General features: G+C 41.4%; 1 pseudogene; it reads right to left on the bottom strand.

The window, feature by feature from the left end:
- Nucleotides 1-7817: 7817 nt before the first annotated feature.
- LOC130275227 (U2 spliceosomal RNA) lies at nt 7818-7908 on the bottom strand (annotated as a pseudogene).
- Between the last annotated feature and the right edge of the window lie 5262 nt (nt 7909-13170).

The raw sequence follows: 13170 nt of genomic DNA on the forward strand, positions 1-13170 counted from the left end.
TGTACTACTCTCTCTCTCTCTCTCTCTCTCTCTCTCTCTCTCTCTCTCTCTCTCTCTCTCTCTCTCTCTCTCTCTCTCTCTCTCTCTATATATATATATATATATATACATACCCTAATTTGGGTCTCCTGTGGTGTCACTCAATATATTGGTTTGTCTAACTAAGATTTATCTATTTATATATTTTCTACACATGACTCAGTTTTTATGCTTCTTTTTTTGGGTGTATAGTCTATATGGAGATCATGGTACAGTGCTGAGAATTTTACAGGGGACACTGTGCTATAGGACTGTTTAAATCAATTATCCCTTATTTTTGTCTGTTCCTTTTGGTTAAATTTGGATGACGATCTAATGACTGTGGAGGACATTAACATACAGTGAACTCATTGTCATGTTTAAAACACCAGTTTGAGATAATGTAAGCTTTGTGACACGGTGCATTATCCTGCTTAAAGTAGAAGATGAGTAAATGTGGTCATAAAGGGATAGACATGGTCAGCAACAATACTCAAGTAGGCCCAAAGTGTGCCAAGAACATGTCCCCCACACCATAACCCCATCACCAGCCTGACTCAGTGATACACGACAGGATGGATCCATGCTTTATGTTGTTTAAATTCTGATCCTGCCAAGTAAATGCCAGGCTAGGCAACATCTACCAGTCTTCCATTGTCTAAATTCTGTTCTGACCTGACAGGAGTGGCACCCGATGTGGTCTGTTTTAAAGTTCAACATGTTTTCTGAGATGGTATTTTGTTACTTGGTTGTAGCAAGTTTTTATTTGAGTTACTGTAGCCTTTATGTCAATTCAAACTAATCTGCCCATTTTCCTCTGCCCTTTGACATCAGCAAGGCATTTCCATCCATACTACTGCCGATCACTGGATATTTTCTTTTCCTTAGTACAGGAAGGATTAAGATTTTAAACAGAAGTAATTTACAAATCTGTTTAACTTTCTGGCATCAGTTGATTAGAAAAATTGTTTTCCAACGGAGTACCCCTTTAATGTTTGTTGCTGCCCCCTCAAAATAACTTAACACCCAGCCTTGGCAACAAAAGTAAGTAAATCTGTAAGTGGAAATGTCCAAATTGGGCCATAAGTGTCAATATTTTATATGGCCACCATTATTTTCAAGAGTCGACAGGTTGCCACTGGAGTCCTCTTCCACTCCTCCATGACAGCAGGTAGCTTGTAGATTTTAGAGACCGCCCGCACCCCCACTTTCCATTTCAGGATGTCCCACAGATGCTCAATATGGTTTAGATCTGGAGACATGCTTGGATAGTCCTTTATTTTTACCCTCAGACTTTTTTACTCTTTAACAAGGCAGTGATTGTCTTGAAGGTGTATTTGGGGGGAGCATAATCCCCTCTCTAAAGGGAGGGGATTATGCTCTGCTTTGATATGTCACAGTACATGTTGGCATTCATGGTTCCTTTCCTCAATGAACTGTAGCTCCCCAGTGCCAGCAGCACTCATGCAGCCCCAGACCATGATACTCCCACTACCATGCTTGACTGTAGAAAAGACACTCTTGTCTTTGTACTCCTTATCTGGTTGCAAACACAGAAGCTTGACACCAACTGAAGCAAATACGTTTATCCTGGTCGCATTGGACCACAGGATATGGTTTCAGTAATCCATGTCCTCAGTCTGCCTGTCTTCAGCAAACTGTTTGCAGGCTTTCTTGTGCTTCATCTTTAGAAGAGGCTTCCTTTTGGATCGCCAGCCATACAGACCCATTGGATGCAATGTGCGATGTATGGTCTAAGCAGTGACAGGCTGACTTGTCCCCCCACCCTCACCCTTCAATGTTTGCAGCAATACTGGCAGCACATATGTATTTCCCCAAGACAACCATTGGATATGACAATGAGCACATGCACTCAACTTTTTTCATTGACCATAGCGAGGCCTGTTTTGAGTGGAACTTGTCCTGTGAACCCGCTATATGCATGTATTTTTTTCTTGCCTACTGTGATGCAGCTCAGTTTCACTGTTTTGCCATCTTCTTATAGCCTAGGCCTTCTTTATGTAGAGCAAACATTTCCTCAAAGAGTTCTCTGCCATGAGGTGCTATGTTGAACTTCCAGTGACTGCCATTAGAGAGTGTGAGAGCGATAACACCAAATTTAAGACACCTGCTCCACATTCCCATCTGAGACCTTGGAACATTAAAAAGTCAAATGTCAACAGGGTGGGAAAATTGCTAATTGGGGTCAATTTGAATATTTCCACTTATGGGTGTACTTACTCTTGTTGCCAAGGTTTAGACATTGATGGCTGCATGTTGTTATTTTGAGGGTACACTACATTAAACACTGTTATACAGACTGTGCACTTACTCCTTTACATTGTTGTCACATGAAAATATATATTTAAGCATTTATTAAATTGTGAGAGGTGGACTCACTTACGGGACATACTATATATATATTTATATATATATATATATATATATATATATATATATATATATATATATATATATATATCCAAGGCCGGTGCAAGGATTTTTGTCTACACAGGCGAAGGTTAATTTTGGGGCCCCCAATAAACTTTTATTAAGGGAGGGGCTTTTTTTACACTTATTTACAATCTTTAAAAAAATGATATTTATTTATTTTTGCCCTATAGAAAAGTGATCAAAACCTAAGGCTCTCTGTCTGTTTAAAACTACAACTTTCAGCATGTTGCACTACTGTATATAGTAGTAAAGTATACGTCATGGTGCAACATGCTGGAAGTTGTAGTTTTTGGTCAGCCACAAAGCCAGAGGCTGTGTCAAGAAATTCTGGGAGCTGAAGTTATAAACTACAACACCAAGCAGGCCTTGATACAGCCTATGACTGCTGCTGACCCAAACCAAAACTAAAACTTCCAGCATGTTGCACCATATTTAAGTATAGTAAAGGTAATGGAGCAACATGCTGGGAGTTGTATTTTTGGTCAGCAGCAGAGGTATAAGCTGTATGACGGCAAGCTGGGTGTTGTAGATAGTAACTGTAATCCCCAGCATTCCTTGACAAAGCCTATGGCTCTGCAGCTGACCCAAATCTACAACTCCCAGCCTGTTGCACCATAACCTATACTATACCACTATATAGTGCAACATGCTGGGACTTGGGTCAGCTGCAGAGCCATAGGCTTTGTCAGGGCATACTGGGTGTTGTAGCTACTAACAATAACTTCCAGCATACCCTTATACTTCCTATGGCTCCACAGCTGAGCCAAAAACTTCAACTTAAATTAATTTACTTTTAACAGTGCACAGACATGCACTTACCCCTGCCTTGCCTGCCAGCCACCCAAAGAAAATCTAGAGAGGTGAGAGAGAAGCGCACTCCACGAAGCTACTCTCCGGTGGTGCCTCGTTACGTCACTGATGTCTCTCATCCGGTTTACAGACGTGCGCACAGCACGCACGTCTGTTTCCAGGAGCCCAAGAGCCCTGGACATTAGTAAGTAACCTCCGGCCGGGGGCAGGGGAGGATACACAGAGGGGGGAGGGGTTCCTACAATCACAGAAGCCTCTAAAAATTTGTAGTGGCTGCGCGCCCGGCCCACTGCAGAAGAAGGGGACTTCTCTGTGTCCTGAAAAGAGCATTCAGGATGAAGGGATGTCCCAGTGAGGGGTAGAGGCTGCGATCTGAATTCACTGCTAGTGGCTGGGGATTCGGATTTTTCCGCCCCGCCTCCAGTGCCCTAAAGCAGTCACTTTGGCTGCCTTAGGCAAGCGCCGGGCCTGTATATATCTCAAACAGAAGTGTGTATATCAAACAGAACTGCTTCCTGCATTATTATTTGGAATTGTGACTATTTTTCAAATAGAAATATATATCTAAATTGGTTTCATTATTAAAATTCATCTTATATTGCGTACATATTTTCCTGTGATCTACATTATACTTTGTCACATTAAAATGTATTTATTCAGTACTTGGTGTTTTTACAGAGTTTAAACATCAGTTAGTGACTCGTGTTTTGACAACAGTAATGATATTTCATCAAAACTGCTATACTAATTATTATTTCAAGGGTGACTGGCTGCATGCAATCTAGATGCAGGATTCTAGTACTGGTTTCCACCAAACACTTTTTATTTAGTGTTTTTCTATTTAAACTCACAGAGAACTGGGTGTTCACAGAAGCATCAAAAAGCCACCGAGAGCACACCAATTCAACAATTACATATACATTTACAGCGCTGGGGCTTAAATCGGATGTAGTCTGACTTATCCCATTTGGCATAGTGGCATTTCACTGCCACTCTATTAAATATGATGGCAATACTTTAGATGGGTCATTAGGCAAAGTTTAGCAAGTGCAGAGAAAATTGAATACAACATAGTCGGATTCTCTTTTTAAAGTGGATGCCCCACTGGTTTTGTACATTTTGTCTGAAAAGCAAGCTCAGCAGATGTGTGCAGTAATAAATGCATTTGCGTTACTCTATCATAACAGATGAGTCAAAAACAGAAAAAAGGCTCACAGTTGCTACAAATCAGAACATTAGTCTAACCTTAAAACTTAAAGTAGAACAGTTGACAAGACTGCAGTAAACGAAAACAAACAGAGAATAGATTTTATAATGTGTAGAAAAAAAGAACTAAAATAATTTTTGCGGAGCGGATCACCACGCGTAATACAGTACAGTGGTCCCTCAACATACGATGGTAATCCGTTCCAAATGGACCATTGTTTGTTGAAACCATCGTATGTTGAGGGATCCGTGCAATGTAAAGTATAGGACAGTGGTCTACAACCTGCAGACCTCCAGATGTTGCAAAACTTGCTGGGAGTTGTAGTTTTGCAATATCTGGAGGTCCGCAGGTTGAAGACCACTGGTATAGGAAGTTGTACTCACCTGTCCCCGCCGCTCCGGACCGTCACTGCTCGTCATCGCTGCCCAGGATGACGCCTTCCATCACTGTCGCCGCGTCCCCGGGGTGTCCCCGACGCTCCGGCAAGGCATCTGCTTCCCCGGCATCCTCGCTCTCCGTCGCCGCTCTCCGTCGCCGCCATCACGTCGCTACGCATGCCGCTCCTATTGGATGACGGGACGGCGTGCGCAGCGACGTGATGACGACGATGGAGAGCGCTGACAATGCAGGGGATCCCGAAGGGGACGCGCCGGAGCCCCGAGGACAGGTAACCGTAAACGGGGCACCGTAAACGGCTATCCGGTGGCAGCTGAAGCAGTATGCGCTGCCGGATAGCCGTTTATGCGATGGCCCCGACATACAAAAGCATCGTATGTTGATGCTGCCTTCAACATGCGATGGCCTCTGAGAGGCCATCGTATGTTGAAATGATCGTATGTTGGGGCCATCGTAGGTCGGGGGGGTCACTGTATATGTATTGGTGCATACTGATCATTCTAGTGTATTTTTCCATGGTCTACCATGCAACACAGGAATGCTAGGCAGGTTGGCAGGCACATTAACATGGTTCTGCCTGATGAGCAATGAAAGGTAACGGTAGCTACAAGACAAACTTGTATATGTTATCAATGCAGACAAGTTCAATTAAGGCCAGAATGACCTTTTACTTGTAAAAACCAGCAGTTTTTAAATAAATAAACTCAACCTATTAACAGGACTGTTTGGCTACCAGATGTATTAAAATTAAAACAGAAAAGAAATATATGTGGTGATCTCCAAATAAATACACCCAGATCATGCCCAGCTTGTTTCAGAGCAAATGAAGCCTGTAAATTGTAGACCATGGAGTGATTTCAGGCTGTATATAGATTATGGGACTTGCAGATCAGAGAATGTAAATGTCATCTAGTGACTATTTTAGTAATGATAATAATTCCTGCAATCACCTTTATGATTACACTGACTAAAATGTTGTAATTAGACAAGTTCTATCACAGCAGGTGCCACCAGCATAGAAATAAATACAGGAGCACACTTCCTAGTACCTGTAAACCCCCACTTATACAGAGCTGTTTAATAGAAGCGCTTTAGTTACGGATCATCCCCATCTCCACAGGCTATGCCATAAACAGGGGTCAAGTTCTGGGAAAAAAGTGTGAGAACTCACCCAAGATTTTCACTCAAGGGCTGGTCCTGCTAATGGGAACAGTGTTCCTGCTGTGGAAAAAATACAGGAACTCCGTTTCCATGCATTCCTGCATGATTTCAACCCTGGTCATAAATGTCTGATAGATGCAGTTTCCACTACTGAGATTTGCACCTTTGTTGAGAAATGGGATTTCTCGAACATGCTTCTGTTTCACCTCTCTGTTTTTCTGCAGCCTAACCATGGCATCCAGTGAACACTTCTCTAGGCAGAATAGAGGTTAGGGGATTAGGAGCCATAAATCAACTTAAATTAACTTTATCAAATAATTTCCTCTTAATTAAGTGTCTCTAATTGTAACTATTATTAATGACTAAATGTAACAAGCTGAATACTTTTGTTTTATTAAAGTTTACTGCATGTGCTAACTTTGAATGACACCTTTTTAGCCATGTATGCACTTTCTTAATGTATTTGTAAACATAATATATTATGGTAATTATTGTGTGGGTATAAAAAAAAAAAAAACACTGATCACGTGTCATCTACTGAAATGTTGTCTTCTTTGCACTATGGAATAAACCACCACCTTTTAATGTGATCTGTTTGGTGTGCTACATTCATCCTCTGGCTATCGTGTTTGATCTGTTAACCAAAATTCTATTAAATTGTATACCCCCTACGTAAAAATCTGTTTAATATTTATTTTGGATGTGCTGCTTTTATTGGACTTTGTATATATCTAGCTAATAATCTATCTTCACATACCTATCTATGCATATCTATATATTAACATATAACACTTTTATACTTCTTCAACTGACGAGCCTGGAGTGGACGAAGATTACAAAAACTAATCAAATTAGAACGAAAATTTGGTTCAAGCCAAATTGTCTAAGACACAAGCCATGTGATGAACATTAAAATAGAATATGACAGCTGCTTCACCTGCACTAAACTCCATACACAGGGCTATAGTTTTTTTTTTATCTAAGAGCCGAGGAACGTGCTCTTGAATCACCCAAAGTGCAAGAAAAAGTGCAAACGTGCTACACTAAAAAAATGTGCACAGAGGATGCGGTCTATCGCAAGCCCTTCTCCGATAGGAGAGAGGCCCTCCAACTTACCTTACCCTTCGCCTCCGGACCAAAAGGTACATGCGAGGTTCCAGGTTTGATGTCCCTTTTTGCCGAAGCTACTAAGGGACCACAAATGCTCCCGGCATCCCCCTAGGCGTTAGCCAAGGTATCTGCCCGCAGAGCCGATAACGGTAGGTACCCTGCCAGAGCAGGGGTACCCGGGGTGTTTGCAGGGAGGTGCGGAACATAATGGCCACACACACCTCCCCAAGACCGCCAGGAGGGACACTCAGAAGGGCTACTGCATCCTGACAAATCCTGTGGACACACAACATGCAAAAAGTGAGACAAAAAAAATAAATAAGTGAATGTGTGCAGATATACTGCCCGGACATCCGGACGGATCTATAAAAATGTATCTGATCCTAGCCAGAAGGCCGGGAATCAAAAGGTGAGTGCCACAAAGGTGCAGAGATCATGGTGCCGGTGCTTCAACTTAGTGAACCAATACACCCAGTGAGTTTTGGCACCTTGGGGTCACCACTCCCCGAGGCACTAAAGTACCTCGGCTCTAGACCCTCTCAGCCTCATGGCGAGACCCGGAGGAAGCAGGTCACATCAGGGCAGCCGTCGGGCTGATTCCTCAGAACCAGCCCCGGTACGCCCCAATACACCTGCTCCCTACCATGCAGCACCCATCCCCACCAGCTCCATACTGGCGTCACCTACCACCAGCATTAAACTGATAAGAACAGATACTACACTTGATCTTAGCCAAAAGGCCGAGAAGTGATAACCTATGTAAAACAATGTATAACATAGTTTGGTGGTCCTAATGCAGTAAAATCCAGGGTATTGCTAATAAATGCATTTCTCACTGTGAGCAATGGAGGCGGGATCTGTTTATGTATTTATATATTTTTTTTCAAATTTGTTGTCCCTTCTGCCTCATCTGGTGCCAAATTCCCACTCACCTAACAAAGCAGAGCACTTTATGGGTATAGCCTCTCACATCATGAAGACATAACAGTAAAGATAATGAGGGGCATTTATCAACCCTTTTACACAAGCTTTTTTGTGTAAATTTGTCGCAAAAAAGTTGCTACTGCAACACCATGACTTTTCATGCGACAATCAACTATGCGAGCAAGAAGAGCAAGTTTTTTTTTTTTTTTACTACGGTACGCGGGTTTGTAAACTTTTCTTGGTTTAGTCAGGGATTTATCAACCGCGACATTCGCAAAAAAGTCACAAAGCCTTCAAAAACCGACTAAATATACCCCAGCAAAATCATGGCTTACGAACCTGACTGTTGAACTCATTCTGCTATATAATAATATATAATATAATAATATAATATATATGTCCTATACATTAAATTTACTTATTGGAAGGTTAAATTTGTATAAAAGGTAAGAATTTTGCCATTGCAAAACATACTGAGGGGCATTTTGAACAAAGCTTTTTAAAGAGATATGTGGCGCTAATTTTAAAGTCGTCTACGGCAGCAGCCAGATGAAAAATAGAAAGCAAGCTTAAACTAAACTGACAGCGTTTCACAGTTGCTACGGTAAGTGTCCGGGTCAGCCATAAATGGTGCCCTATCGGCTGGGAACCTCAACGTCTTGTCAACCTTGGCGATGTTGCATCTTGGACGGTGAAAGGCTGAGCAAACTGTCATGTAAAGGAGCCCGGACAGAGCTCCTTTAACGGACAGGTTGGTAAGCCTATCACCGGCTGAGGCAGGACATCACTGCAGGTGGGGATATGCTGAGGTTCCGAGCCCCAAAAGAAACATGGCCAGAGGAAAGGGACACATACCAGACCAAATGGGGACCACAGGCAGGTAAGTTAAAGCTTGCTTACTATTTTTTGGCTGCCCAGGGACATAGCGCAATTAATATTTTACGCTACATATCTACTTAAATGCCTGACATAAACCCAAACTGAAACCTCAATATTTGCTGATGCTTTTCCCTCCAGCTCTCGACATTTTAAGATAGTAAGTTTGGCAACAAGCCAGGAAAGGCACAAAGGCAGGTCTTTTAAATTAAAGAAATAATACTTTCCCAGGCAAAAAAGCTAAGAATAAAGCGGACCGAGCGCTCTGTGAAAGAAGCATAAAGCTGACTAAAAAATTAGCTTATACGTGCGACAAATTTACTTACTCCGTGCGACAATATAGTAAATTTGTCGCACGACAACAAAATCAAGTTAAAGAAAAACTGACCAAAAAAACACAGACATATAATAGTTTTCATAAATGCCCCTCAATATGAATATTTACTAGGTGGAAGTGCATATGGAAGCACAGGAGATGGAACTGGGAAAACTTGGAAAGCCAGCTCCCATCTCCATTACACACAAGGGGAAATTTACATATTAAAATACATTGGTTTATTCTGTAATTGGTCCACAGAACTATGTTATAAATCGTTTTACTCAGGTAATCCGCACTATAACCATGTTAACTGGCTTTAGTGCAAGTGATCCATCTCTCAGATTCTCTTAAGTAATCTCAAATAAAGCACCTTGGCCAAGTCAAGAAAAAAAAAAAAAGAATAAATAAGGGACAAGAAAATGGAGCTTAGCAATCAAAATAGAAGCCCCAACAATAAAACTATGGTGACTGTGACACACCTGGAAGCACAAAAAAATAAAAATTAAATAAAAAATAAGATAAAGGGAACAACTCTTTACCGATGAAATAATAAATGTCAGACAGATGGTCTCTGTACAGACAATTATCCCCTTTTACATTAAGACTATATTTGTACTAGCACAAAAAAATAAATACATTGACCTTTCTTTCACCACTAAAGTATATTAAATATTTATCCTAATACCCATTTCTTCAAATACTAGCCACACAAATCTCTTACCACCTCTCTAACCTTTGATGGATAGGAAGCTAAACCTTGCTTTAACCCCTTAAGGACCAAGGGCGTACAGGTACGTCCTTGGTCCTGCTCTCCTGATATAACGCGGGGTTACACAATAACCCCGCGTCATATCACGGCGGGCCTGGCGTCATAGTGAAGCCGGGACCCACCTCTAATAGCGCGCAGCGCTGATCGCGGCGCCGCGCGCTATTAACCCTTTAGCCGCGCGCTCAGAGCTGAGCCGCGCGGCTAAAAGCAAAACCAAAAGTGGCCGGCTAGCTCAGTCGGGCTGTTCGGGATAGTCGCGGCTAATCGCGGCATCCTGAACAGCTGACAGGACAGTGGGAGGGCCCCTACCTGCCTCCTCGCTGTCCGATCGCCGAATGACTGCTCAGTGCCTGAGATCCAGGCATGAGCAGTCATGCGGCCGAATCGTTGATCACTGGTTTCTTATGAGAAACCAGTGATCAATGATGAAGATCAGAGTGTGCAGTGTTATAGGTCCCATAGGGACCTATAACACTGCAAAAAAAAAAGTGGAAAAAAAAAGTGAATATAGATCATTTAACTCCTCCCCTATTAAAAGTTTGAATCACCCCCCTTTTCCAATAAAAAAAAAACACAGTGTAAATAAAAATAAAAACAAACATATATGGTATTATAAAATTATAAAAATATATCATTAATTAAACCGCTCGGTCAATGGCGTGCGCGCAAAAAAATACCAAAGTCCAAAATAGTGCATTTTTGGTCCCTTTTTATATAATTTAAAAATGATCAATAAGTCCTATCAATGCAAAAATGGTACCGTTAAAAACTTCAGATCACGGCGCAAAAAATGAGCCCTCATACCGCCCCATACACGGAAAAGTAAAAAAGTTATAGGGGTCAGAAGATGACAATTTTAAACGTATTAATTTTCCTGCATGTAGTTATGATTTTTTCCAGAAGTCCGACAAAATCAAACCTATATAAGTAGGGAATCATTTTAATCGTATGGACCTACAGAATAAAGATAAGGTGTCATTTTTACCGAAAAATGTACTACGTAGAAACGGAAGCCCCAAAAATTACAAAACAGCGTTTTTTTTCTTCAATTTTGTCGCACAATGATTTTTTTTTCCGTTTCACCGTAGATTTTTGGGCAAAATGACTGACGCCATTACAAAGTAGAATTGGTGGCGCAAAAAATAAGCCATCATATGGATTTTTAGGTGCAAAATTGAAAGAGTTATGATTTTTTAAAGGCAAGGAGCAAAAAACGAAAATGCAAAAACGGAAAAAACCCCGGTCCTTAAGGGGTTAAACATATATCTTGCAGGTTATATTCTTTGTATTACAAATGGTTCCGATTTATTTACCAAATAGCCTTTTCACCAACATGAAACATATTTTTTGTGACTTTCACTGGAGGCAGGGGAGGCCAATTCTAGCCCATAGGATCTTTATACAGGAAAAGGTGGGCTTGGATTGCTACATGTGTTAATAATACACTACAAATCTGTGCACTCACAATGTTTTCCAGCAGCAGTGGTCGACCGCGTTTTTGCCTACGGTCGGGAAACCACATACGGACAAAAACGAAGCCGACCGAAGGCTGCGGTTCACTCCGTTCGGCTCATAGACATACATTAAATACGGTTCACGAATACGGCTGAGTGCGGGCGCCGCGATTAAGCCTCACCCCCCCTCCTCCCAGCCGTATACGGGAACCGTATTTAACAAAACGTGGTGTGAACCCAGCCTAACATTGCTTCCCCAGGTAACATTGTTTAGTGCTGGAGAGATGTTTGTATGTATATGGTAATGGTAGCAAAGTCATTTTTAAAAAGGGCAATAAACTCTTAAAATTATTCAGAATGGCCAGCACTCTCCAGCAAGGCTCCAAGAAATCCAGACCAATATTCTTTACTTTAAGAGCATTGAGACAATGGAACTCTCTGCTTGATGTTGTGATGTCTGACTTAATAAACATGTTCAAGGGGAGCCTGGATGTTTTTGTAGAGAGCAATAGCATTAGAGGTTATGGATGCTAGATTTATAGGGATAGAACGTTGGGATTTATTCTGATGCCATATTGGGGTCGGGAAGGAATTTTTCCTCTGTCATGGGGCAATTGGCATCAGCCGCACTGAGGCTTTTTCTGGATCAACACAATGGGGTTTTAGGTTGAACTTGATGTACTCTTATCTTTTTTCAACCTTATAAACAATGTTACTGTGTGACAGCCAAACACAGGTACTAGGAAATAGCTGAAGTCTGAACACCAAAAGCAGCAAAGTCAGAAGTCAGAACCAGGATCAGGAACCAGTGTGTATGTTGGTCAGTAACTGCTGCTGGAAAATGTGTTTGTTTTCCATTGGATCAAGAATAGAGATGTTACTGTTGAGTACAAGCGCTGGTGCAGTTTGTGAAAGATTGAAGCTGTAAAACCTGTTTGGTGTATGCATTTTCTCAGCATTAGACATGCTATGTCCAGTTGAAGGTGTAACTAAGTATCAGACATTTTTCAACAACATGGATATAAATATTACAGACCTTGTGGAGACAGAAGAAGCAAGTTTCAGTACTTTATAAATGATTGAACATAGCATGCTCAGTCTTTGAAACTGGCCAGGGAAATCTAAAACCCCCTGTCCCACAAGAACTTGTTGTGCTCATGCCATGACTGACTTATAACATGCCATCAGCATCAATAATCAATGGCCCATAGCACACCATCATTATCTGCATATTATGATTTTACTAAAATAAAGAAACCTCTACTGTATTCTTCTGCACAACTTGCTGCTGAACAATTAATTTGTTTTCCATAAAATGGATTACAGTCATATTCAGTGACCCAATAGTGACTTTTCTGATCAGAGTTGTCTTTTTTTTCTTTTCTTTTCCATCTGGCTCAGAGCACCATGATGACTTCTTCAAGCAAAAAGTTGTCTCTTCAGCTGCCGGACAAACATCTTAGACTCTGCATTTCCCTACACCATCCTCACATCTATACAATCTCCTCATACATAGTCCCCCAAATTGTAATAATACCTCCCTTGGTTTCCCACACAGTAAACATGAGTAGCTTAGTAGGTCCACCATTAGTGTAAATCCCCCACAGTAGGCAGGTAATTCCCCATTTGATATGTATTTTGCATATTACAAACAAGTAGTTAGCTTGTTCCC

The sequence above is a fragment of the Hyla sarda genome, chromosome 5 (assembly GCF_029499605.1).
Source record: "Hyla sarda isolate aHylSar1 chromosome 5, aHylSar1.hap1, whole genome shotgun sequence".
Classification (NCBI taxonomy): domain Eukaryota; kingdom Metazoa; phylum Chordata; class Amphibia; order Anura; family Hylidae; genus Hyla; species Hyla sarda.